This window comes from Podarcis raffonei, chromosome 1 (genome assembly GCF_027172205.1).
Source record: "Podarcis raffonei isolate rPodRaf1 chromosome 1, rPodRaf1.pri, whole genome shotgun sequence".
Taxonomy (NCBI): domain Eukaryota; kingdom Metazoa; phylum Chordata; class Lepidosauria; order Squamata; family Lacertidae; genus Podarcis; species Podarcis raffonei.
This window is the reverse complement of record NC_070602.1, coordinates 80,732,593-80,753,408: the sequence shown is the minus strand read 5'-3', so window position 1 is coordinate 80,753,408 and position 20,816 is coordinate 80,732,593.

The following is a 20,816-nucleotide window of genomic DNA, read 5'->3' as shown; positions in this document are numbered from 1 at the left end:
CACATTCAAGTCTGTTGTCAGTAGGGTTAGGGAGAAATTTGATTCAGTTTACAGGTGATTCTATCTAATTCACGCTTTCTGAAGCAATATGCAGACCAAATTAGAGCCATCTTTTGAAATGGCCACTTCTCCGAATTTTGCAACAAAAATTTTCAGCCGACAAATGTGTACAAAAATGCAAATATTGGGATGAAGCATGAATAAAATGCATATGAAACAACATACAAAAATGCACTGTAAAAGAAATTGCTTTGCAAAAATGTCCATGCTAGGCAAAATTAGGTTCAAAACATGTATATTAGGAAAAATTCACACTAAAATGCTGGCGAATTTTCATTGGGACTTTAAAAAAAATACAAACAGATCTAGAAATCCAGAGAACTGAACTTATGGTCAGAAAAATGAACAAATGAATGAAACTTTGTCTATTGAAAAATGAGAAACTGAGAGAAACCGAAATTGACAGATTTGTCCACCCCAATAACAAAATTAACATGATTTCGGTAGGGTGTAAAGATTATACTGGTGGCATTTCTTGCTCATATCCATGGTTTTCCTTGATGTTTTCATTTGGCCTCTGCCTACTAGGCATCAGAGCTACTGTTGACATTTCTCCTCAGGAGAGTGGGACTGAGCAGCTGGATCTCACTCAGTGAAGGCAAGTCTTTCCATGTTGGTAGTTGCCAGGCAACAGATCCCACTGATACCTTCTGAGTCAGTTGGTTCTCACTCAGCCCATAATTAAGCCCATCTTCCCTTGCTGGATCCCTCTTCTGTGGTGTGTGTGTGTGTGTGTGTGTGTGTGTGTGAGAGAGAGAGAGAGAGAGAGAGAGAGAGAGAGGGCTACTCAGCAAGCCTATAAAAATATGTGATGGAAGAGAGCGAGAACAAGCAATACTATAGTTCTACAAATGCTACTCACCTCTGACTCCACCCGCAGTTTGCCTCTGGCCCTACATACTGCTTGTATGTGGCCCCCAACAGATTACCCCGTGAGAATGCAGCCCTTGAAATAAAAAGGGTTCCCTACCCTGGGCTCATGTAATTCAGACAAGCCTTCTTATAATAATGTATACCACTATGACATGTTTCATACATTCTTTTGTACACTACTTGACCTCAAAAGGTAGCTTATTAATACTTTGAATAAATGAAAATAGAAACTAGTACAGTAGCTGTCTCATATATGTCAGTAATCCTATCCTCTCCCTTCTGAAGACTGTACATATCCCATTGCTAAAACATATTACCCCCATCATTCTCAGTCTATCTCTCTCTCTCTTTTGCCTCACTTCGGGACGGCTTTCCTCAGAGAGGATGGCCTGGCTGGTGCCTCACTCTCACACCTTCCTTTTGCCAGTCAGAGAGCTTTCTTCCATTTCCCCCAGCATTCTTAAATGCCAGCTGAGTGGGTCTTCTGCTGGTTACGCTCACTTATTTTTATCTTCCCCTGCTGTTTCCATTTTGCTCTTTTAGGCTGCAATTCTATAATCATCTTCCTTGGAAGTTTGTTCCATTGACCTCAGCAGGGTGCACTTCTGAGTAGACATCCATAGGGTTGTATTGCCAATTACATTGTGCTGGTGTTTTCGTTTCATTGCTCTGATTGCTTTTATGGTTGTTAACCACCCTGGAAGCTGTGCTAATAGGGCTGAGAATCAGGGCTCCCGCCCCCATGAAAACATAAAGAAAACACATTTTGAAATACACGTGACCTTCAAAAGACACATTCCTGAGGCTGCCTCTCCTTTTTCCCATTTCAGGGTGTCTTAATCTTTTAGGGTCGCTCAAGGTGTCCCACTCCAAAAATACTAAAATTTCCACAGTTTCAGCATTTAATATGTACCAACAAGATCCTCTTTCCAAGTAACAAGGCACTGTGAGAGGCAAAGTTGGCAGGTTCCGCTACAAATCCCATATACACTTGTAACCTGTAGACATAACGAGAAAAATAGGTACCGACCAGCTGAGATAACTATTTTCTAAAAAAAATAATTAAAAAATCCTTTCTGTAACAAGGCAAAAGACATTTAACTAAATGAAATTTAATGAGGCATTTGTAAAGACAGTCATTGCTAGGGGCTGTTAAGTGGCAAATTGAAAGATGTATAAATCAACTCAGCCATTAACTACTGTGCCTCCACAATAATCGGCTCTGGGTGGTGAGTAATTAACAAATAATCAAGAGTGACATTTCCTTTTGGGCGTCATGGGGAGGGAGGAATGCTGATGTGAATGAAGCTGCAGGGGGTGCAAGGCAGCTGCGAGGTTATAGCTGTGGTGGACGTTCTGGAGGGACTAGTCTCCAGGTGCAATAGGCAGAGCTTCTCTTTGGGTCATCATGTAGCTTGCAGTGGGAGTCAGTCATGGCTATTGCTGTTACATGTCTTGACAGACTCCTCCTGCAGTTAGCAAAGCCACTTCAGCTCCTTTGCGGACAGGCTTCTCTCTACCCCAATGCCAGCCTTGCTATTAAAACATTACACCAAGGGTGGGCAACCTGTGTGACCCCCAATCTTTCTGGATGACAGCTCTCATCATCCCTGACCATTGACGGTGCTATCTGGAGCTGATAGCAGTTGAGGTTCAACAACATCTGTAGGGCTACAAATCCACCATGTCTGCCTTGAACAGACTGGAGGAACAATCACGGTGCTTCTAGGTGGAAAGATTTATCCTCCACCTCCTGCCTTTATTCCAGATTTGCCTGTCTAATCTAGATTATACATCTATAGAGGGAAGGGCAGAATGAAAGCCACAGTACCACAGGACTGCAGAACAATGTTTTTTCTGAGCGCAGAATTCTCATCTTTTGTTTCTGTCTGTGAAGACAGGCTTGAAAGTGCCTGTAGAAATCTGCCATCTGTTTCTCCAGCCTATGGATTATTTGGGTTGCCCTTTTCTGCCTGGCAGTCGTATCCTGCACTAATTTAACAAGCAAATAAAGAGGAAGAGGGGAACATCTGATATGGAAATCTCATTCCAAATTAAAAAATGGCAGTGGTTCCTCTCCTCTGTGGCTGAGTTACAACCAAGCAGCTTGATACCCGCAACAGATTGTGTTTGTGTATGACTGGGGCCATGTGTCTCCTGGCGCAAAATCCACTCTCTTGCACTGGCTCAAGCATATGGCTTGCACATTCCCCCCCCCCATGTATTTCCATTTGGATAGTACAATGGAACTGCAAGAAGCAGAAGCACATCCACTTGCCAGCACTTCTCGCAAGATTTGGAAGCCACACTGTCTGCTTCCTTACAGTGACAAGTGATTCTTAGATGGTCTTCTCAAATTACCGTAAGTTCCATTGGTTAAGGGAAACTGCCATTACTTTATTTTGACTTTGGGGGACTTCCTCACAGCAGTGGACTTGGCACTGCCAATGCATGCATGTTTTGCACAGTGTCCCCACAACATCCTCATCAAAATGCGAGAAGTCTACCATATCTGCAGAAAATCAATAAGGAACAAAAAGAAAAAAGGCAGAAATGGTAAATACGGACCGTGTGTGAGAGACAGACAGGCAGAGAGAGCATTCTGATGAGTACAAGGTTGTGTGGACACTGCACAGAACTTGCATGCAGGAGCAGCACCAAGTTCACAATAAAGGACAGTGTGGCAGCCTCCTAGATCATGTCCAAAGTAATGTCAAGATAATGATTTGCTGTGGGTTGATATGTCTCCGATATCATGTCAATCCTGCAGCCCCATGCACCAATGCATTTCTGTAGTGCTGGCTGCTCTCCATTAGAGGGCAGCAGTTAAACTTCATGGGCCTTGCATGTGGTGGTTTTCTTTGTGCAGAGGACTTAGGGCAGAAGTAACTTTAAAAGTGTGGGGTGAGGTGACATACTTTTGCCTGTCTGTGGTTCCTTCTAATTTATCTGTTTTGTAAAACATTGGATTCTTATCTCATTATACATGACAAAGCCATTTTTCACCTTCTCACCCCTTGCTTTTTCCTGTAAGACCTATTGCAGTCGTTAAGAGTCGTCAACAGGCTCATCACAGCTATCTGCCAATCACCCATTCCCACCACCCTTCTGAGTAATACCCCTCCCCACCTTCTCACTATATAGAAGGATCTGGCAACTTCTGTTTCAGTGTATCTGAAGAAGTGTGCATGCACACGAAAGCTCATACCAAGAACTAACTTAGTTGGTCTTTAAAATGTTTAGGGGTATGCGTAACCCTGCATCCCCCCAGAAAAAAAACACTGGTTTGATGAGAGAGGGTTGTGGTTAGGGATAGACAAATCTGTCAATTTCAGTCCCCTAAGTTTCTCATTTTTCCAATCTTAAAAAATCACTTCTCCACATTTCCACAAGAATTTGTGATTTAAAAAAGTCTCATGAAAATTTGTCAGCATTTTAGTGTGAATTTCTCCTAATTAAAGATATTTTTGTATCCATTTTTGCCTAACGTACACATTTTTGCAAGTAAATTGCTCTAATATAATATATTTTGATGTTATTTTCACTAATACATGCATTTTTGTGGACACTTTACCCTAAATTACAAATGGCTGATTTCAGAATTCAAACTCCAGTTACAAAATTGGAAAATTGCCACTTGGTCCTGCCTGGGTTAGACAGCAGCCATAAAAATGATGTGGCTTCCAATATTACTTTTTCTTTTTCTTTTTCAAACTATTCTCCTGTGAATACACAAGTCTCCCCTCATTAAATGGTAAAAAGCGGCTGTGACTTCAAAAGGCAGTTTGGTTTGCTCCAACCAGTCAAAAATATCTGGCCTTGCCAACCCTTCAGTGATAGCACAATGCCTCTCATTTTAAAAATATTTTGTTAATGATCCAGGGCCATCTGCAGATCTCATGGTTAGATTTTTGGACCTTCCATCTCTTCCATGACCCGTTACTGAACACCCTTTATTTCAGAACTCAGATAGATATATTTTCAGGAAATGGGAAAGTGGTGATTTAAACAAGGCCAGCACTTCTGAAGGGTGATGTGATTCAAACCAAATTAAAAGATGTTCCATTTCATCAGATACATATCCATCAGTCTATCAATCAATCTCTTCATTATGGTCAGTGACCAATATTCATACATATCTATCATACTTTCTACTTAATAACTCACCCTGAGATCAAAAGTCATGCTACTAGATCTTCTTTTGAATTCAAAAGAAGCTTTACAAAATGCTTGCTCAGACTCCTACAGGTTTTAATTATGGATTGAAAAAGTTTTGGGGAGGTGATACAGGGATGCCTATATCTGATGAGGAATGGCAGGCAATCTGGGTTGCTCTGCTTCTTTGGTTAGATTCAGCTAGGGTCAAGGAAAGCACTATTAAACCTACCCATCCTTGGCACTTCTATCTACAGCGGCTTAGCAGGATATTGAGTAGCAGATATAACAGCTGCTGGAGAGAATGCAGGTCCACCAGCTTTTTAAAATTACATGCAGTGGTCTTGCTCCAAAGTTGCTTTATTTGGGTGAAGTTTTTCAGGAAATGGAACATATAGCTAAACAAAAACTTTCACCTGACACCAGGCTTGCTCTCCTTTCTGTTTTTGATGCCGATGTTGAAACATTGCTTCGTAAAGACTTAGATATATATCCCATCATAGCAGCTAGACTGACGATTGCCAAGTACCGGAGAACCCTGGCTGGAAACTTGTTATGGGATTGGACTATCCAAACTTGGATCTTGGCATTAATGGAAAATTTGACCCACAAGCTGTGTATGCAAATAAATCTGATACACATCTGACAAATTCTATATCATTTGGTCCAGTTTTATTATATATGCTACAATGAAAGAACATGGTTTCTGCCTGTCTGGCACACAGGGACATATGTGAGAAAGCACTTTGGGATGATTTGTCTATCGCTAGCTGGTTTGACCAGGGAGCAGGAAGGTGGTGATTGGGGATTTGTTTCTTGCTCTGTATTTTAAAAAATCAATATCTTAATTTTGAAAGGAATAAAAACCAAAACACTATTCTTTCACATGTCAGGCATCTAGAGGGAGGAGGAACATGAAGGTCCTGGAGCCAAAATAACAAGACAACTCCAGTAGCATCTACTTATGAGACAAAGAATGATGTGTATAACTATCAGGACCTTGGTTCTTTGTGTGTGTCCTCTGGCCATGAAGAGGGACATCCTAATGCTGGTGGCCTGTGGTATCTTACACTCCAGTATTATTTCACATGGGTTTCATTTTGCTTTCCTGCCCCCTCCCCACCCCCAATACCATTTTCTCACATTGCTGCACTTTTAAGTCTGCTTGAGTTGCCACCAGGACTAAGAGTGCACTGACAGTTTCCTGACGATTGAAACCACAAGCAAACGAAATAAACTACTGTATGGAAACTAATCACAACGTCAGAAGGAGAATGAAATGACGAGCATGCTGGGCCTTTTCCTCTCCCCAGCTCTGAAGATCGTTGCTGTTCATTGCACCCTCATGCACAATGGACCTGATGGATGTGCTGCTAATGACCCTTTCCTTAATGGCGATCAGAAAAGGTACCTCTCTCGATTTCTCGCTTGGTTCTGTATTTTCATTTCTGTCCATGCTGGCTCTCTCTGGCTCTGTTCAGCTTTCTCTGAAAGTCCTTTAGATGTGATGACAGCTCAGTGCACCTCTCCATCTGACATCCACAACGGTCCTTTCATTGTGCCCGGCTTTCTGCGGTAGATAGATGAATATTCATCTGGTGCTGCCTTCTTTGAGGCCAATACCAGTTTGCAGCACCTGAGGCTTTCATGTGCCCACATATCTGTTTTCTTTGCTCTGCTCTCAAGTCAAGAAGAGACCATTCATTTGTGATCCCACTTCCTGCTGGCGAAAAGCAGTGGAGGGGAATTTGGTTAATACCCATACCCAAAAGGATGGGAAAAGAAAATAATTTTCATCCTCATTACTCACATCTCTAAAACGGACACCAAATGACAATGAATGTCAGCCTCTTTGAGATGTGAAGTTGACATATCAGACCAAGTGGCCTACAGATGACAGGTCTCCTGTCCTGCTCCTGCACCAACCTCGTTATTAAGAAACCAATCTGGCATTTTATGCCCACTTGTTCTCACTATTTTTCCAAATATGGAGAAACATGGGGGGGGGTTATGCCTGCTGTAATCTGAAAAGGCGACACCTTTCCATTTATTCCCAAGATGTGCATCTGAACTCAGAAGCCCACTTTCAGCTTAGTAGAAACAGATGGATACAAGAATCTGTCTTGAATTCCTCCTTCTCTCAGCATAGGGAGCTGTTTGCGTTTTTTTGAAAATTTAGCTCATGAATTTAGCTTCATGTCTCCAATTATCACTGTCTGAAGCACGAAGGATGGAATTGACTAGAGATTTCTTACGAATATAAGAGCTCTGCTGGGTTAAGCATCCACCTAGTCTAGCACCTTGTACCAAGGGTGGCTGGCCACAACTTGACCACTTCTCTTCTCACCCCAAACATTATATCATGTATAAACAAGTAGTTGTGGATTCCCAAGCCAATATAGACCCTTGAGGAACACCACTGCTTACTTCCCTCCATTGTAAGGCCTGTTATTTTAGTCCTACTCTTTGCTGTCTTTTTTCAGCCTGTTACCAATATATAAGAGGATCTAAATTCTTGCCCCATAATTGCTAAATTTCCTAGTCTACGTTGCTTAATAAATACTATCCAGTTTTGCATGTAAAGTGAACCCAATATGAAGATTAAAAGGCAAAAGCCTATTGGAAAAAGCGGGGCAGGAATGGACATAAAAGTAGTCCGAGGAGAACACTGTGCTGTTCAATAATAATAATAATAATTATATTTGCATATTACTAGCCTGGTTAAACCAGATGTGATGAAGCTGTGGTTCTCCATACATTCTTGGACTTCAACTCCCATGAGCTCCAGCCAATGTGGCCAATGGTTAAAGATGTTTTAGTAGTCCAGTAACATCTGGAAGGCCACACCATCCCCACTCCTGGCTTAGACCATCATATTAACAGAATTAAGTACTGCATCACTTTAGTACCATTTATATAAATAACACAGGAGGCAACAGTGGACAGGGCCTTCTCTTTGTTTGTACCCGAGCCTTTGGTGGCTGATGCAGAACCAGCCCTAACATTAGGTAGGGTGAAGTAGCTGGCTCAGGCAGCTGATTTTGAGTGTCATGAAAAGGTTATTATTGTTACTTTTTGACCATCAGAGGAAAAACCTATGAGATTTTCTGCCTGCATTGTTTGAAATAAAGTGCCCAAATTACTCAGCCAATTTTGGGCACTCTGCACCTTAAAAGTGGGGAGAGCGATATTGCACCATTAGTTATTCTGCCTCAGGGAGCAAAATGTCTTGGACTGTTGCTGGACTTATTGCTAGCACTGTAATTATTGCTAGCACTGTTCTTTTAACTGTTTTATTGGATTTTGGGTTTTGATGTTGTTTTGTATTGATTGTTTGTTTTTAGCTTACTGTTAGCCTCCTTAGACTCTATTGATGGATGCCTGTATGGGGGGCAGTGGGGAGACAGTAATTGATTTGAAACAGCATTAGCCATTGTGAACACCCAACCAGGGTGCAGTCATTATTACAGATTCATTAATCCAGAATAGAAGGAAAATTTTGATCACACCTCTGCTTGGCTTTGAGAGCTCTTTTTCAAGAAAGTGACCAACACCGTTTCTGTCTTGTTCAATATGTGCTACTTTATATGATGCCTGTATAAATGTATGAATGAATATAGGTCTTTTCTAGACAATCTGTTTATTGAGCATACGTCTTGATTTGTTTGCACAAAGCTTGTGCAGAAGTAAAACCATGTTGGCTGTTTATGAAGCATTCATTCTGGTTTATTTGTGAGGAGCTTATACAACATTGCCTCAAGCAATTGTTATCCTCCACTTTCTGTGGCATTTCCCCACCACTTTCCTCATTGCAGAAAAATCCAGTTGCGGGACGGGGTGGGCGGGTGTTTGTTGAGCAAAAGTACCAAACCAACTTGGATTGCACAACCTGAAGTTGTTGGTATGTGAGTGAATCCCACCTGAAAATAACAGCAGTCTGGGAGCACCCAAAATTATGGAGATTTAGTTGGAATTCTATTCATTGTGCTTATGATTAAGACTTTTTTTTTTAAGTGCTCCCCAGCCACCAACTAATGCATGTCTCCCATTTTACAGTGACTGAAAATCTGGTCTTGACTGATTTTTTTAATGCAGGCCTGAACAACTTATGACCCATCAAGTCAACTGCAGTGTAACAGTTATGTATTTTGTCCTGCCAGACACTTGACAGTGTCTGTTGTTCAGGCAAGCAGCAGAACCAAAAACACCTATACTGTCCTTAGTGGGCTTCCATACATGACTGAAGGGCTGCATTTGACCTTGTTTCATGTCCAAGGCACACCTTTCTCCTAACACCTGTCTCACCTGAGAGCTGATTAAGGCTGACGGCCAAACTTGGAAGCAGGTCCAGGAATTTCTAAATTGTAATAATGGCTGGGTGGATTCTCATTGGAATCTTAGAGAGCAGGGAGGGGAGATTTAGCTCTTCCCACCGCAGCCATGACCCCAACAGAAATCTAATTGGGACCAATTAAATGTGTTTTCTAAGGTAAATAGCAGCATGAAAAGCAGTTTTTGTCAGTAACATGGGTGAGGAGGGAAGGATTAAATTCTCCCTTTACATTGCAATCTGAATGAAATTTGCCCCCCCCATGTCTATTACTACAAATTTTAAACTACTCTGATGCATTTTATTTATTTATCTTGTAAAATTCTATGTATCATTTGATTGTTTAAAAATACATTAAAGCGGTTTACAAAAAATGAAGCATTTTCTAGTGTCCTGTCTAGTTTGGCCCATACAGAAACTTCTGCAGTCCAGACTAGATCCATCTTTGAAATGGTAAGTGCAACATCATGCACGAATCTTTGGGAATATTTCTCTGGATTGGGGCCGCATAAGAGAAGGGGCAGGGAAATGAAAAATCCCTCCTGCAACATAAACTACAAGGGCATGTTGATCAATGCAGTAAGAAAGCAGATCAATTTTCCAGTACATAAATGGGTTTTTTAATCTCCAAAATTGTAAATACAATTATTTCTACCAATACAAAACTCATGTTTTAATTTAATATACTTGCTTAATTTTATTACTCACTGTCTTTTGACAACATTCCTTGCTTGAGCCTCCATCTCCATCTCCTTTTAAATGAGCATTTAAATTAACACTATAATAAAATCCATAACTGAACCTAGTTGCAGGCTTGTGTGTAGCGTGGGGGGTTGGTGATGAATCCTGAATTGTTCTAAAATAAGTTCCTTGGGAAATGGTGGGCCAGATTCAATTGCAACAGGGGTAAATAATCCCAGCTTCCTTGAAATTTGTTTAAACACCCACCAAGCCAATGATCTGACCATTGTCTTTTGTTTCTTGGAGCTCTGGCTAATTAGCTGAGGCTTATTTACTTTTTGTGTTTTGAGTTCACTCTGCTGTGCCCCTGCTTTATGCCCGCACAAACTAGACAGTGAGTTAAATGTGCAAATATACTTCATGTTTCTGTTTTAGAAATAAGCATCAATTGCAGGGGGAGACAGTGGTCAGGATCGGGACCTCTCAGTGTGGTGAAGAAGGTATAGCATCTTCGTCTTATGCTATGATCCTGGTGAAAATCGCTAACCCAAAGCTGCATGGGGACATATTTATTGCCTGGGTCTGATTCTGCTCCCCAACTTTTTATGGTAGCTATTTACTTACTTACTTACTTACTTACTTACTTACTTACTTACCTACCTACCTACAGAGGAGAGAATGTGCTCATATGTTTCCCATACTGACTAGTTTGGCCCTGAATAAGATGGTCAACATATGCAGAGTGCACAGCAGGTCCTGCCCAAGATATTTTACTGCCTGAGGCAAAGGACAAAATGGCACCCTCCCATCCCATATATAAAATCCAATTGGACTGGCAGTTTTAGCTTACTTCATCACTGGTGATAGTTCAGTGTTTTCTACACAGCACCTGGAGGTAGCAGGTTAGCAGACTCAGGGGAATGGTGAGGGCTGGAGCCATACGCCCCTCTTCTACAATTGCTACCTGAGGCAGCTGCCTCTCTCTGCCTTATGGTAGGGCTGGGCCCTGGTGTACTGTACCAGTAGCGGAATACCTGCTTTCTACTATCTCTGTTAACATTCTTGTGCAGTTATTCCTGGCAAGAAGGTTAGTCGTTTCTTCTTTGATGAAGGCCATCAAATCATTTATCGTTTTGTCGATTTATGCGATGTGAGGCCATGGCCTGACGCAAGTCACAGGGGAAACCCTTACCTATATAAGCTTCCTACATGGGCCTGGTCACTTTTAAATGCACTTGACATATATGTGCATTATCACATAGTAATTATATCTAAGAGTGATCAGTGACCTAGGTGTGTGTGCCACTAGAGTACTATGAAAGACCATGTGAAAAGCTCTGCTGGATCAGGCCAAAGGCCCATCGAGTCCACCATCCTGTTCTCAACGCAGCCAGCTATATGCCTATGGGAAGCCCACAAGCAGCATCTGAGTTTACCAGCACACTCTCCACTTGTGATTCCCAGCAGCTGCTATTTAGAGGCATTCTGCCTCTGACAGTGGGAGTAAGATACAGTCATCACAGCTATTAGCCACTGGGAGCCTTCTATTCCCCAAATTTGTCCAGTCCTCTTTTAAAGCTATCTAAGTTGGTGGCCATCACTACATCTTGTTGGAGTGAATTCAGTAGCTGGAGTGCACTCTTTGAAAAAGTACTTTGTTTTCTCGGTCCTGAGCCTTTCAAAATTCAGCATCACTGGGTTTTAGTATTACGAGGGTGAGAGAAAAACACCTCTGTAGCCAATCTTATAGTCTTCTATCATTTGTCCTAAACTAAAAAAGTTCCAAATGTTGTAATCTCCCCTCAAAGGGGAGCTTCTGCAACTCATTGATTATTCTGGTTGCCCTTTAAAGAAACCTTTTCTGTCTCTAAAAATATCCTTTTTGAGGCGAGGCGAAGACCAGAACTGCACACAGCCTTCTACCTATGGTCTCACCATCAATGAGTGATGACATTAGACACGAACAGGTCAGTGCTCATGCTACGTACATGTAAATGTACCGTGTGCCTCTGGAAAGCTTACGCAGGTAGGGATTTTATGTGTGGCCTGCATCTGGCCTAAGGCATTTTGCTGCCTGAGCAAAACAACAAGATAACTCCCTCCTCCCACATTCCATGTACAGAAGTGAGCTAAACAGGCCATTGAATGTAGTTTCAACACCGGTGATGAGGCAATGTCCTCCACTGTACTTGAAGGCGGTAGGCTGCCTTACGGGGTGTGCTATGCGGCACACCTCCAAAACATACCCCCTGCCTTCTGGCACCCGTCGCCTGATGTGGTCACTTCACTTTGCTTAATGGTAAGGGCAGCCCTGATACCGCTAAATGAGGTAGCAGAACCCTGAGATGGCAGAATGGGATACTCCACTACAAGTGGAGGATCATACATGTTAATGTCAGGCCCTCCAAGTATCCCTATGTTCCAGGGGCAGTCCCGGATTTACAGAAGCCGTACCAGTTTCTGATATGATCCTGGAATGTCCTGCTTTTCCTTAGGACATCCCTAGTCTCATCAGAGAAATGTTGGAGGGTATGGAGCCAAGGAGATAAGTAATTATACAACAATTAGAAGATATCTGAAGGCAGCCCTGTACAGGGAAGTTTTTTTAAAAAAAGTTTAATGTTTTATTACATTTTTATGTATGTTGGAAACTGCCCAGAGTGGCTGGGGCAACCCAGTCAGATGGACAGGGGATTATTATTACTATTATTATTATTATTATTATTATTATTATTATTATTATTGAAGAAGAAGAAGAATAGAACATCCCTATTTTCATTGGAGAATGTTGGAGGATATGTAACACGTCCAGAAACTCACCACAAGTAGAAAGCTAGCAAAGTAGGGCCAAGGCTAGGCTTGAAATGTTCTCTCGGAGGAGTTTCTTTTCGACTTTCAATAGTTTTTTTTTACATGGCAGAGCAATAGAAAAACCCAACCATCTGAACTGGCACGGTACATTTTATCCTGCTTGCCTGTGTAGTCCAGGAGCCGAGAGATTCAAATAGATCTGGAGCATTTTGAAATGGCAGACAATTGCCATCCCTGATGCTTTGTTTGTTTCAAGGTTCCTGTCTTGCATTTACCGGTTTGTTTTTGTACAGCTAAGTAAGCAGCAGTCAAGCTCTGCCAGTTTAGATCAGCCAGGGGCCTGACCTCTGGCCATATGATTCATTCTTTGGTGGATTATGGAAATCAGGCTTTTCTAAGGACGTGCAGCCAATGCTTTTGGGATGGCAGTAAACCTTTGCTAGGAACAAGTTTCAGTCAGGGTGAACAAGATAATAGTATTTCCCTCCTCCTGGTGTGCCAGGAATCTTGCCCTTTGGCTGATCTGTAGCACATCAGTGAAAAGGGATTTGCAGATGAGCTGTAATAGGTTCCAAATGCTGTAAGTTTATCTTGATAGGAGCGGCGTGGCTGGCAGCTTCTGTGTGTGTAAGGCCATATGGGATCAGATCTTACTTTGTGGTTGCGATTTCGCTTTTGAAAATACGAGGCAGGTAAATCGGTACGATTTAACCTAAAAGAACGTGATTATGTTCCTATCATGGTGGAAGCAGTCTGGCTTTATTCAGTGGGATAAGTCTTCAGAAATGAGAACTGGGGTAATTAATTCAGACCATGTGATGCTAGATGATGATAAACATCGAAGCGCTTCAGGGCTGGGGAGAATCCATACTATGCTGAGGCCATTTACTTCCTGTTCTGAAAAGATGCTGCTTTTATGTTGAAAGAAAGCTGATAGGCTATAGCAGAGAGACAGTCAGGTTAGAATGAAAGAGTGAGAGACTAAAATGGCATAAACCCCGCAGGGTACAGCCTTCCAGGAGAGGGGGTGGGGAGAGAGACAAAAATGTTTAGCCTAAAATAACCCAGTTGTAACAATGAGTTCTCTTAGGCTGTAGGAAAGCAGGAATGGTGCCCCGTTGCTTGGACTTAAGTGGCTTATACAGAATAATACCCGAGTGTGCAGCGGACGGGCAGACACAGTGACCTGATTTCTGAAGCCAAGCCCTCCTTTTGGTGCAAACAATTGCAGGCAGTACTCACTGCTGGAGAAACTGAAGCAGCTGCCTGGAAGGTTGTCTGTCGGCCAATGTGTATGGGCACAATATATCAGAGGCTGTTTTTATCGCCAGGTGCTTTGAGTTCTTCAGTTTAATATGGTTCACTCTCATTTTTCAAGTCCCTTTGTGTTTGGATTCCTGACCTTAGACTTTGGATCCATCAGACCTTTGGTGTCTGACCTTTCCCCTGATCTGGGCAACGAGAGAAGGCTTCAAGTGTCATCATTTTTAATCAGACCAAGAGTTCCTTGAGTAGAGATCCTGACTGTCCTTGATTTGACTGTTTCAGAACTGACTACTTGTTTTATTTACAACAGCTAGAGATCTAATCTACTAACCCCAAAGGGGGAACACCCTCCCAAGCTGATATTTTGCTGATGGGATTTGATCCATCTTAACATTTTGTTACCCTCCAGCAGCATCCTGCTCCTGTATCACCCAAGCATGGTTCTTCAGAAAACAGAAGAAAGAGGCCTTCATGCTGGCCTAAGATGTTCAAGAACAAGACACACCAAAACAGAAAGTGTTATTTCTTCCTCCCTGCCTTGTCCGCCTGCAGGTTATTTTTGCAGCCGCAGAAGTTTAGATGACACCCATTACTAAAATAGATGGTTAATAAGAAGAGAAACCGGTGGATAAATGACCAAGGATGATGAAAGCCTTTTCCTTTCAGTGTCAGCTGTTGCTCAGGCCAGAACAAAAAGCCCAAACATTGTAGAAGATTGGATCTTTTAGACTTGATGGTCCAGTGTCTGACCCACTGGGGTTGATGTTGTGTTTTCATGGTTTCTTGAAGCACTTTCTCCATTTGCTAGGACTTTTTTCTTGAGTGATGGCTATCTTTTATTTAATTCATTTTATTTTTAAACTCACTGTATGTATTATTTAAAATATTCATGCTGATATTTCATTGAGAAAGAGTAACCACATTATTATGCTGTCCTAGATAATTATTATGAAAATGAAAAGAAGTTCATCTCACCTGGAAGTAGCTAATTCTTTGCTGTCCATTATGATGTCTCACCAAATGTGTCAGTTTTGAAGTTTCTGAGGGCCAAAACAGATTAAATCCATGTCCGATCTCCTGATTTATTTATTCATTTATTTAGTTACCTTAAATGCCCCACCAGGGCTATTTTCCTGATCTAAACTACACACATAGCTGCTCTTAGACCTACAGGTACCGGTACTTATATTTCCCCCCTGCAGTTAATAGTCAATGGGGGGGGGGCGGATATGAAATCAGGAAAATGCCATGGATAGTGTTTAACCACACACCCCAGCATTACATCCCCAGTCACACACACACACACACACACACACACACACACACACACACAAGCACACATGTGGTGGGCCAGACTATATTTTGGAGAAAACAATGAATGAATTCCTATGCCCCATACATAACCCAGAGATGCATTTTAAATAAAAGGACACATTCTACTCATGTAAAAACACGCTGATTCCTGGACCATCCACAGGCCAGATTGAGAAGGCGACTGGGCCGCATCCAGCCCACGGACCTTAGGTTGCCTACCCCTGATCTAATTTGTTCTTAACTACCCATAAGAGGGCTAGGTTGTGCATCCAAATATTGTTCTGATTTTTGGATCACTATCTGGAGAGTTGAATAGCACCCAAGATTACAGAAGCTAGTTGTTCCTATATATGAAAGCTTGAAAGATTATGTCTTTCAAACTGGAACAAACATAAAACGAGTGACTATTCTTATAATGATAAGAGTAGATTTCCCTTGCAACATCCAACTCCAAATTGTGTTAGGAAAAGCATTTTTATAACATAAAATTATTTTAATATTCTGAATTAAATAACTCCCCAATATGTGTGCTGCCTAATAAAGCTTTTCTTTTATCTATTTCATGCAAAAAGTGTTGTGGTGGGAAAAATAGTAGAGAGCAGGGCTTTGATTAATTGGTTAGAGTTTTTGTTTTAAAACATAATTACAAGCAGAGGGAGGGAAATCACGAATTTCAGGCGGCAATCCTCTCCACACTTACCCGGGAGTATGGTCCATTGAAGTCAGTGGGTTCTTACTTCTGAGTAGAAATGTATTGGATTACACTGTAAAAAGGCTTTGATGCTCCCAGTAACATTCTATTCTTATGCTGTTCATGCCAATTAAAGTTTGTACTATAAAGCGTGGATGTAAATGAGGGGATTATGTAGCTTAAAATTATTCTGTTTGTCTTGAGTTCACACTGCTAGCCAAAGAATTGGTTTATCTGTAATGGAGGCTAATCTGTTCTTATTCAGCATTCATGGTGGAGCTTGCAATGGAATAGCTGTCCAGTCTTCTGCTCTCATTTTGAAAATATATTAATGAAAATATTCAGAGTTGTAATTACTTACATACACACACACACACACACACACAATATATATATATATCTCCTAGTCAATCATTGTTTCCTTCACTGAAATTTTTCTCCCACACCAGTATAAATTATTTTGGACAAATAATTCCAAAATTTTCTGTCAGATAAATATTGGTATAGTGTTCATTGAGAACTTAATTTTGAGGCAACATTTATTTTAATTATAGTGATCCTCCCTAACCACCTGTGGTTTTTCTTTTGGTTTGTGAGTTTTTTTATTGTTTTATTTACTCAGCTCATATCGTTCACTGACAAGTCTGCATATATTTTTAGTCCTAAGTATGTTATGAGAATAAATTTCCAAGGAATGAATAAAAATAGCAATTTTGCTTACATGGATATGTATGGCGAGCAGATATATTTAATGCCCAATAATCTCTATTTCTGCTCATTGATTTTATGCCCTGGGTGATGAAGGCTGTAACTAGGGATAATCTGTAGGGTTTTGTGAAGAGATACAACCGGATCAGAGATGGAATAGCCGCATTATCAGCGTATAAAGAGATTACATTTTATTATATCCCCTGCTCCTGTCTAATTGTGATAGACATTGACTTTAATGGGAGCATGAAGGTTAATGGAACATCATCGGACATTTTGCTTACTGCTTTGTCACCGAAAACAATTTGAATAATTCTAGCCCAGTGAGCACCAGTGAAAATTGCCAATCAAATAAGCACATGCATTGCCAAGTAAGAGGGCATAGATGTGTGTAGAATTTGCATATGCTAATTTATGTGCATCAATGCAAATGTAGAAAGAATTATAGTAATTTAAATAGAAGGACAATGCATCTCACCATAGTGGGGAAGGCTATGTTCAAGTGACCTGTGAGTGCCTGCTCAGTCTGTTGCCCAGGTGCTGACTGGGGATGAGCAAGTACCATCCTGCCCCCTGCCCCTGCTCTCCTTTCTTATGACTGATTATCATTAAAACAGACTTCGACTCAACAGCCCTTTAAATAGTGGTTACCTTGAAATAGATTAGTGTCCTCTGTAAAGTAGAACACTATCTTCTCTATTTGTAAAGTGGCAGTCTTATGTGAACATACCTTGGAAAAAGTGGGAGGGAAGGTTCTCAGTAAGAATTTACAGGATTGGGCTGCACACCAGATCCTAGGATAGTCCCTTTCTGATAATTTACCTTAGGCTGCAATCCTAAGCGCACTTGCTCAAAAGAAAGCCATATTAGACACAAACATTAAGACTCAATGTCCAAATAAATACGGACAGAATTACCGTTTTATAATCTCTTCAAATGCTTTATATGCATCTCAAATAAAATAAATGTTGATCTTTTTTTAGCTATTATTGATTTTACTCCAGTATTTAATTATTCTGCTGCTGCCCAGGCCATCAGTGTGGTGCTCTCCAGAAGTTATTGATAAATGGGAATAGGTGCCCAGCAATAACCTGGGATAGCTCAGTCGGTAGAGCAAGAGACTCTTAATCTCAGGGTCATGGGTTTGAGCCCCATGTTGGGCAAAAGAGTTCTGCATTACAGGGGGTTGGGCTAGAGGACCCTCATGGTCCCTTCCAACTCTATGATTCTAACACAAGAAATGGAAGTGGAAAAATCCTGAAGGCCGCAGGTCGCCCCCTCCCAAAATTGATTGTCAGAAGGAAATTCCTCCCTCAGAAAACTATTTAGGTCCACATTGATATGATTTATTATTTATTTGTTGCGTTTCCATTGCACCTTTGCTGCAAGGAGCTCAAGGGGGCATACATGGCTCTCCCTCTCCTCATTTTGTCCTCACAACAGCGCTGTGGTAGGAAGGCTGTGAGACAGTGACAGGCTCAAAGCCACCCAGCGAACTCCACGGCTGAGTGGGAATTTGAACCTTAGTCTCCTAGGCAGACATTCAAACCATTACCCCACAGTGGTGCAAGGAAGTGATCAGTCAAGAGATACCAAGTTAATTCTGAAAGAATTTTTGAGTCAGTGTTTCACTGAGAGCTTGGTCTATAATAATCTGGGATGAAAACTGCGTAAGAGACTTGTTGGATTAGTAAATTTCACCTGTTTTCAATAAGGCTTTCCAAATTCCTCTGGAAAGCCTACAAACAATACGTGAATTCAACTGGGAGCTGATCTTTAATATAACGATCATGCAACATTTGTACAAAGCTGACTATTTTTCATTACAGTAATTCCACGGATTGCATTTTGTGTGCGTGCTACATTTCATTAATGTTTCCTTACTACATAAATTAGAGAGTAACACATTTGTGCAATTGGTTCAACGTCTGAGGTACCGCACCATGTGCTCCCATCAATTTCAGTGGGTCTTCACTAGGAGAAGGGACTTTTGAGTAGTGGTGCCAGCCTTAAACACACTCCCTCCCCATGACACTACGTGGCCCAGGCAAGAAAGTCTTCAGACTCCAGGTTAAAACTTAGTGCTTGAAGGAGGCTTTGTGGTCAGTGAATCCTGCCTTTGCCTCCGTACACACCAAACATTTAAAGCACGTAGCTTCCTCTGAAGAGTCCTGGGAACTATAATTTGATAAGGGTGCTGGGAATTGTAGCACTGTGAGTGGTACAATGTAGCAATGTGCTTTAGCTGTATGGTGTGTACACTTACCAATTTGTTCCTGCTTTCTTGTGTTTTTTTGCTACTCTGATTACAGTGTACTGATTTGCATCTTTCTGTTTCTGCAGATGTGCAGTTTTGGTTTTGTTGTGTGATTTTCCTTGTTTCCTTGTTTGTAGTGACTTAGTTGCAAGCTGCTATGAATCATTTTAGAAGAACGGGATTAGTATTATTTTTAAAAGAAGAAGTAAAATAAGGAGAGAATAATAAAAGGTTTCCTTCCTTCCTATCCTGTTGTTTCCTTCAGTGTTTGACAGCACATATCTAGCAAAGGTGCATATATAGCACATCTCTCATTATCTGAAGCTCAATTATCCAATCTACTTGCTTTGAATCAATTGACAGGGGAATAGCGATAGTTGGTGATGTGACAAAAGGGGTACAGCATCTCTTCAGTGGTATATGTCTGCAGCAGATCAGTCCCGCTGATTTTTTCACCATTTGTGCATTTCCGACTCATTTTTAATGATGATTTTGTAAAACGTTCTCGATACTGAACATGCCCAATTAAGTGATCTCCCAGGAAACCAACATCCTCTGCTACTACACCTGCTGAGCAGAGAGCCAGAACAAACATTAGGGTGGGCTTTATTTCTCCATTGACTTTGTATCTGACTTTCTACCATTAAAAAAAAAAAATATTATTGGATTTTATTTTGCAGTGAAAAAAATCAGGGCTTTTTCTCAGCCAGAACTTGCCGGAACTCAGTCACGGCACCTCTCAGGTGGGTGCCATTGCTATTCTAAGAGAACGAGTGAGGCGTTCATGGTGAGTTCTGGCGCCTCTTTCTCTAGAAAAACAGCACTGAAAAAATAATAAAGAAACAATAAAAAAATCAATATCACGAGAAAAACAAGTCCAATTCACTGCTTCTTACAGCAGATATATTTAAAAACAGGGATTTCTATGGCAGTATGGAGTATCACTATCTCCTTTTTTTGCTGACCATGACAGCTATTTTGTTCTGGTGTCCATGGCGCTTTTCTGAATATTTGGGTATCGGCACCTCATTTTCTACCCCAGAAAGCATTGTATAAAACTATTGATCTACCTCGCTCCATCAGTTAGGGCATGGTGCTGATAATGCCAAGGCTGCAAGTTCAATCCCTCTATGGGGCAGCTGAATATTCCTACATTGTAGGGCTTGGACCACATGATCTTTGGGATGCTTTCCAAGGTTACAATTCTATGAGCTGTATCCCAGATTTCATGGACTAATAACAGCATATCAGAAAAGACAGTCGAGGTCGCATTTCACAATAAACTATACTCAAATGCTGATGAATTTTCATAAAGACTTTTTAATTTTTAAAAAAACATAAACTCCTGTAGAAATGTGGAGAAGTGAGCTTTAGATTGGAAAAATGAGAAACTGAAATGGCCATATTTGCCCATTTCCCTCCTCAGAAGCAAGTCTTGGTCATCGAAGCCCCCTGCAATTTTAAATAGGCATTTCCTCCTTGAAACTTGTGCCTCTGATTGCTTCCTGTTGGGCATAGCATGGCATCAGTGATGAACTGCCCAGACACTACTAGAGGAGCGACCATGTCAGTCATATCAGTGGTCCTTATTTGATCAGAGACATTTAAGCTGAAAGTGCTTAGGATGCATATGGAGCAGAAGCACTTGTCCTGCAGTCTGGGATATGGGA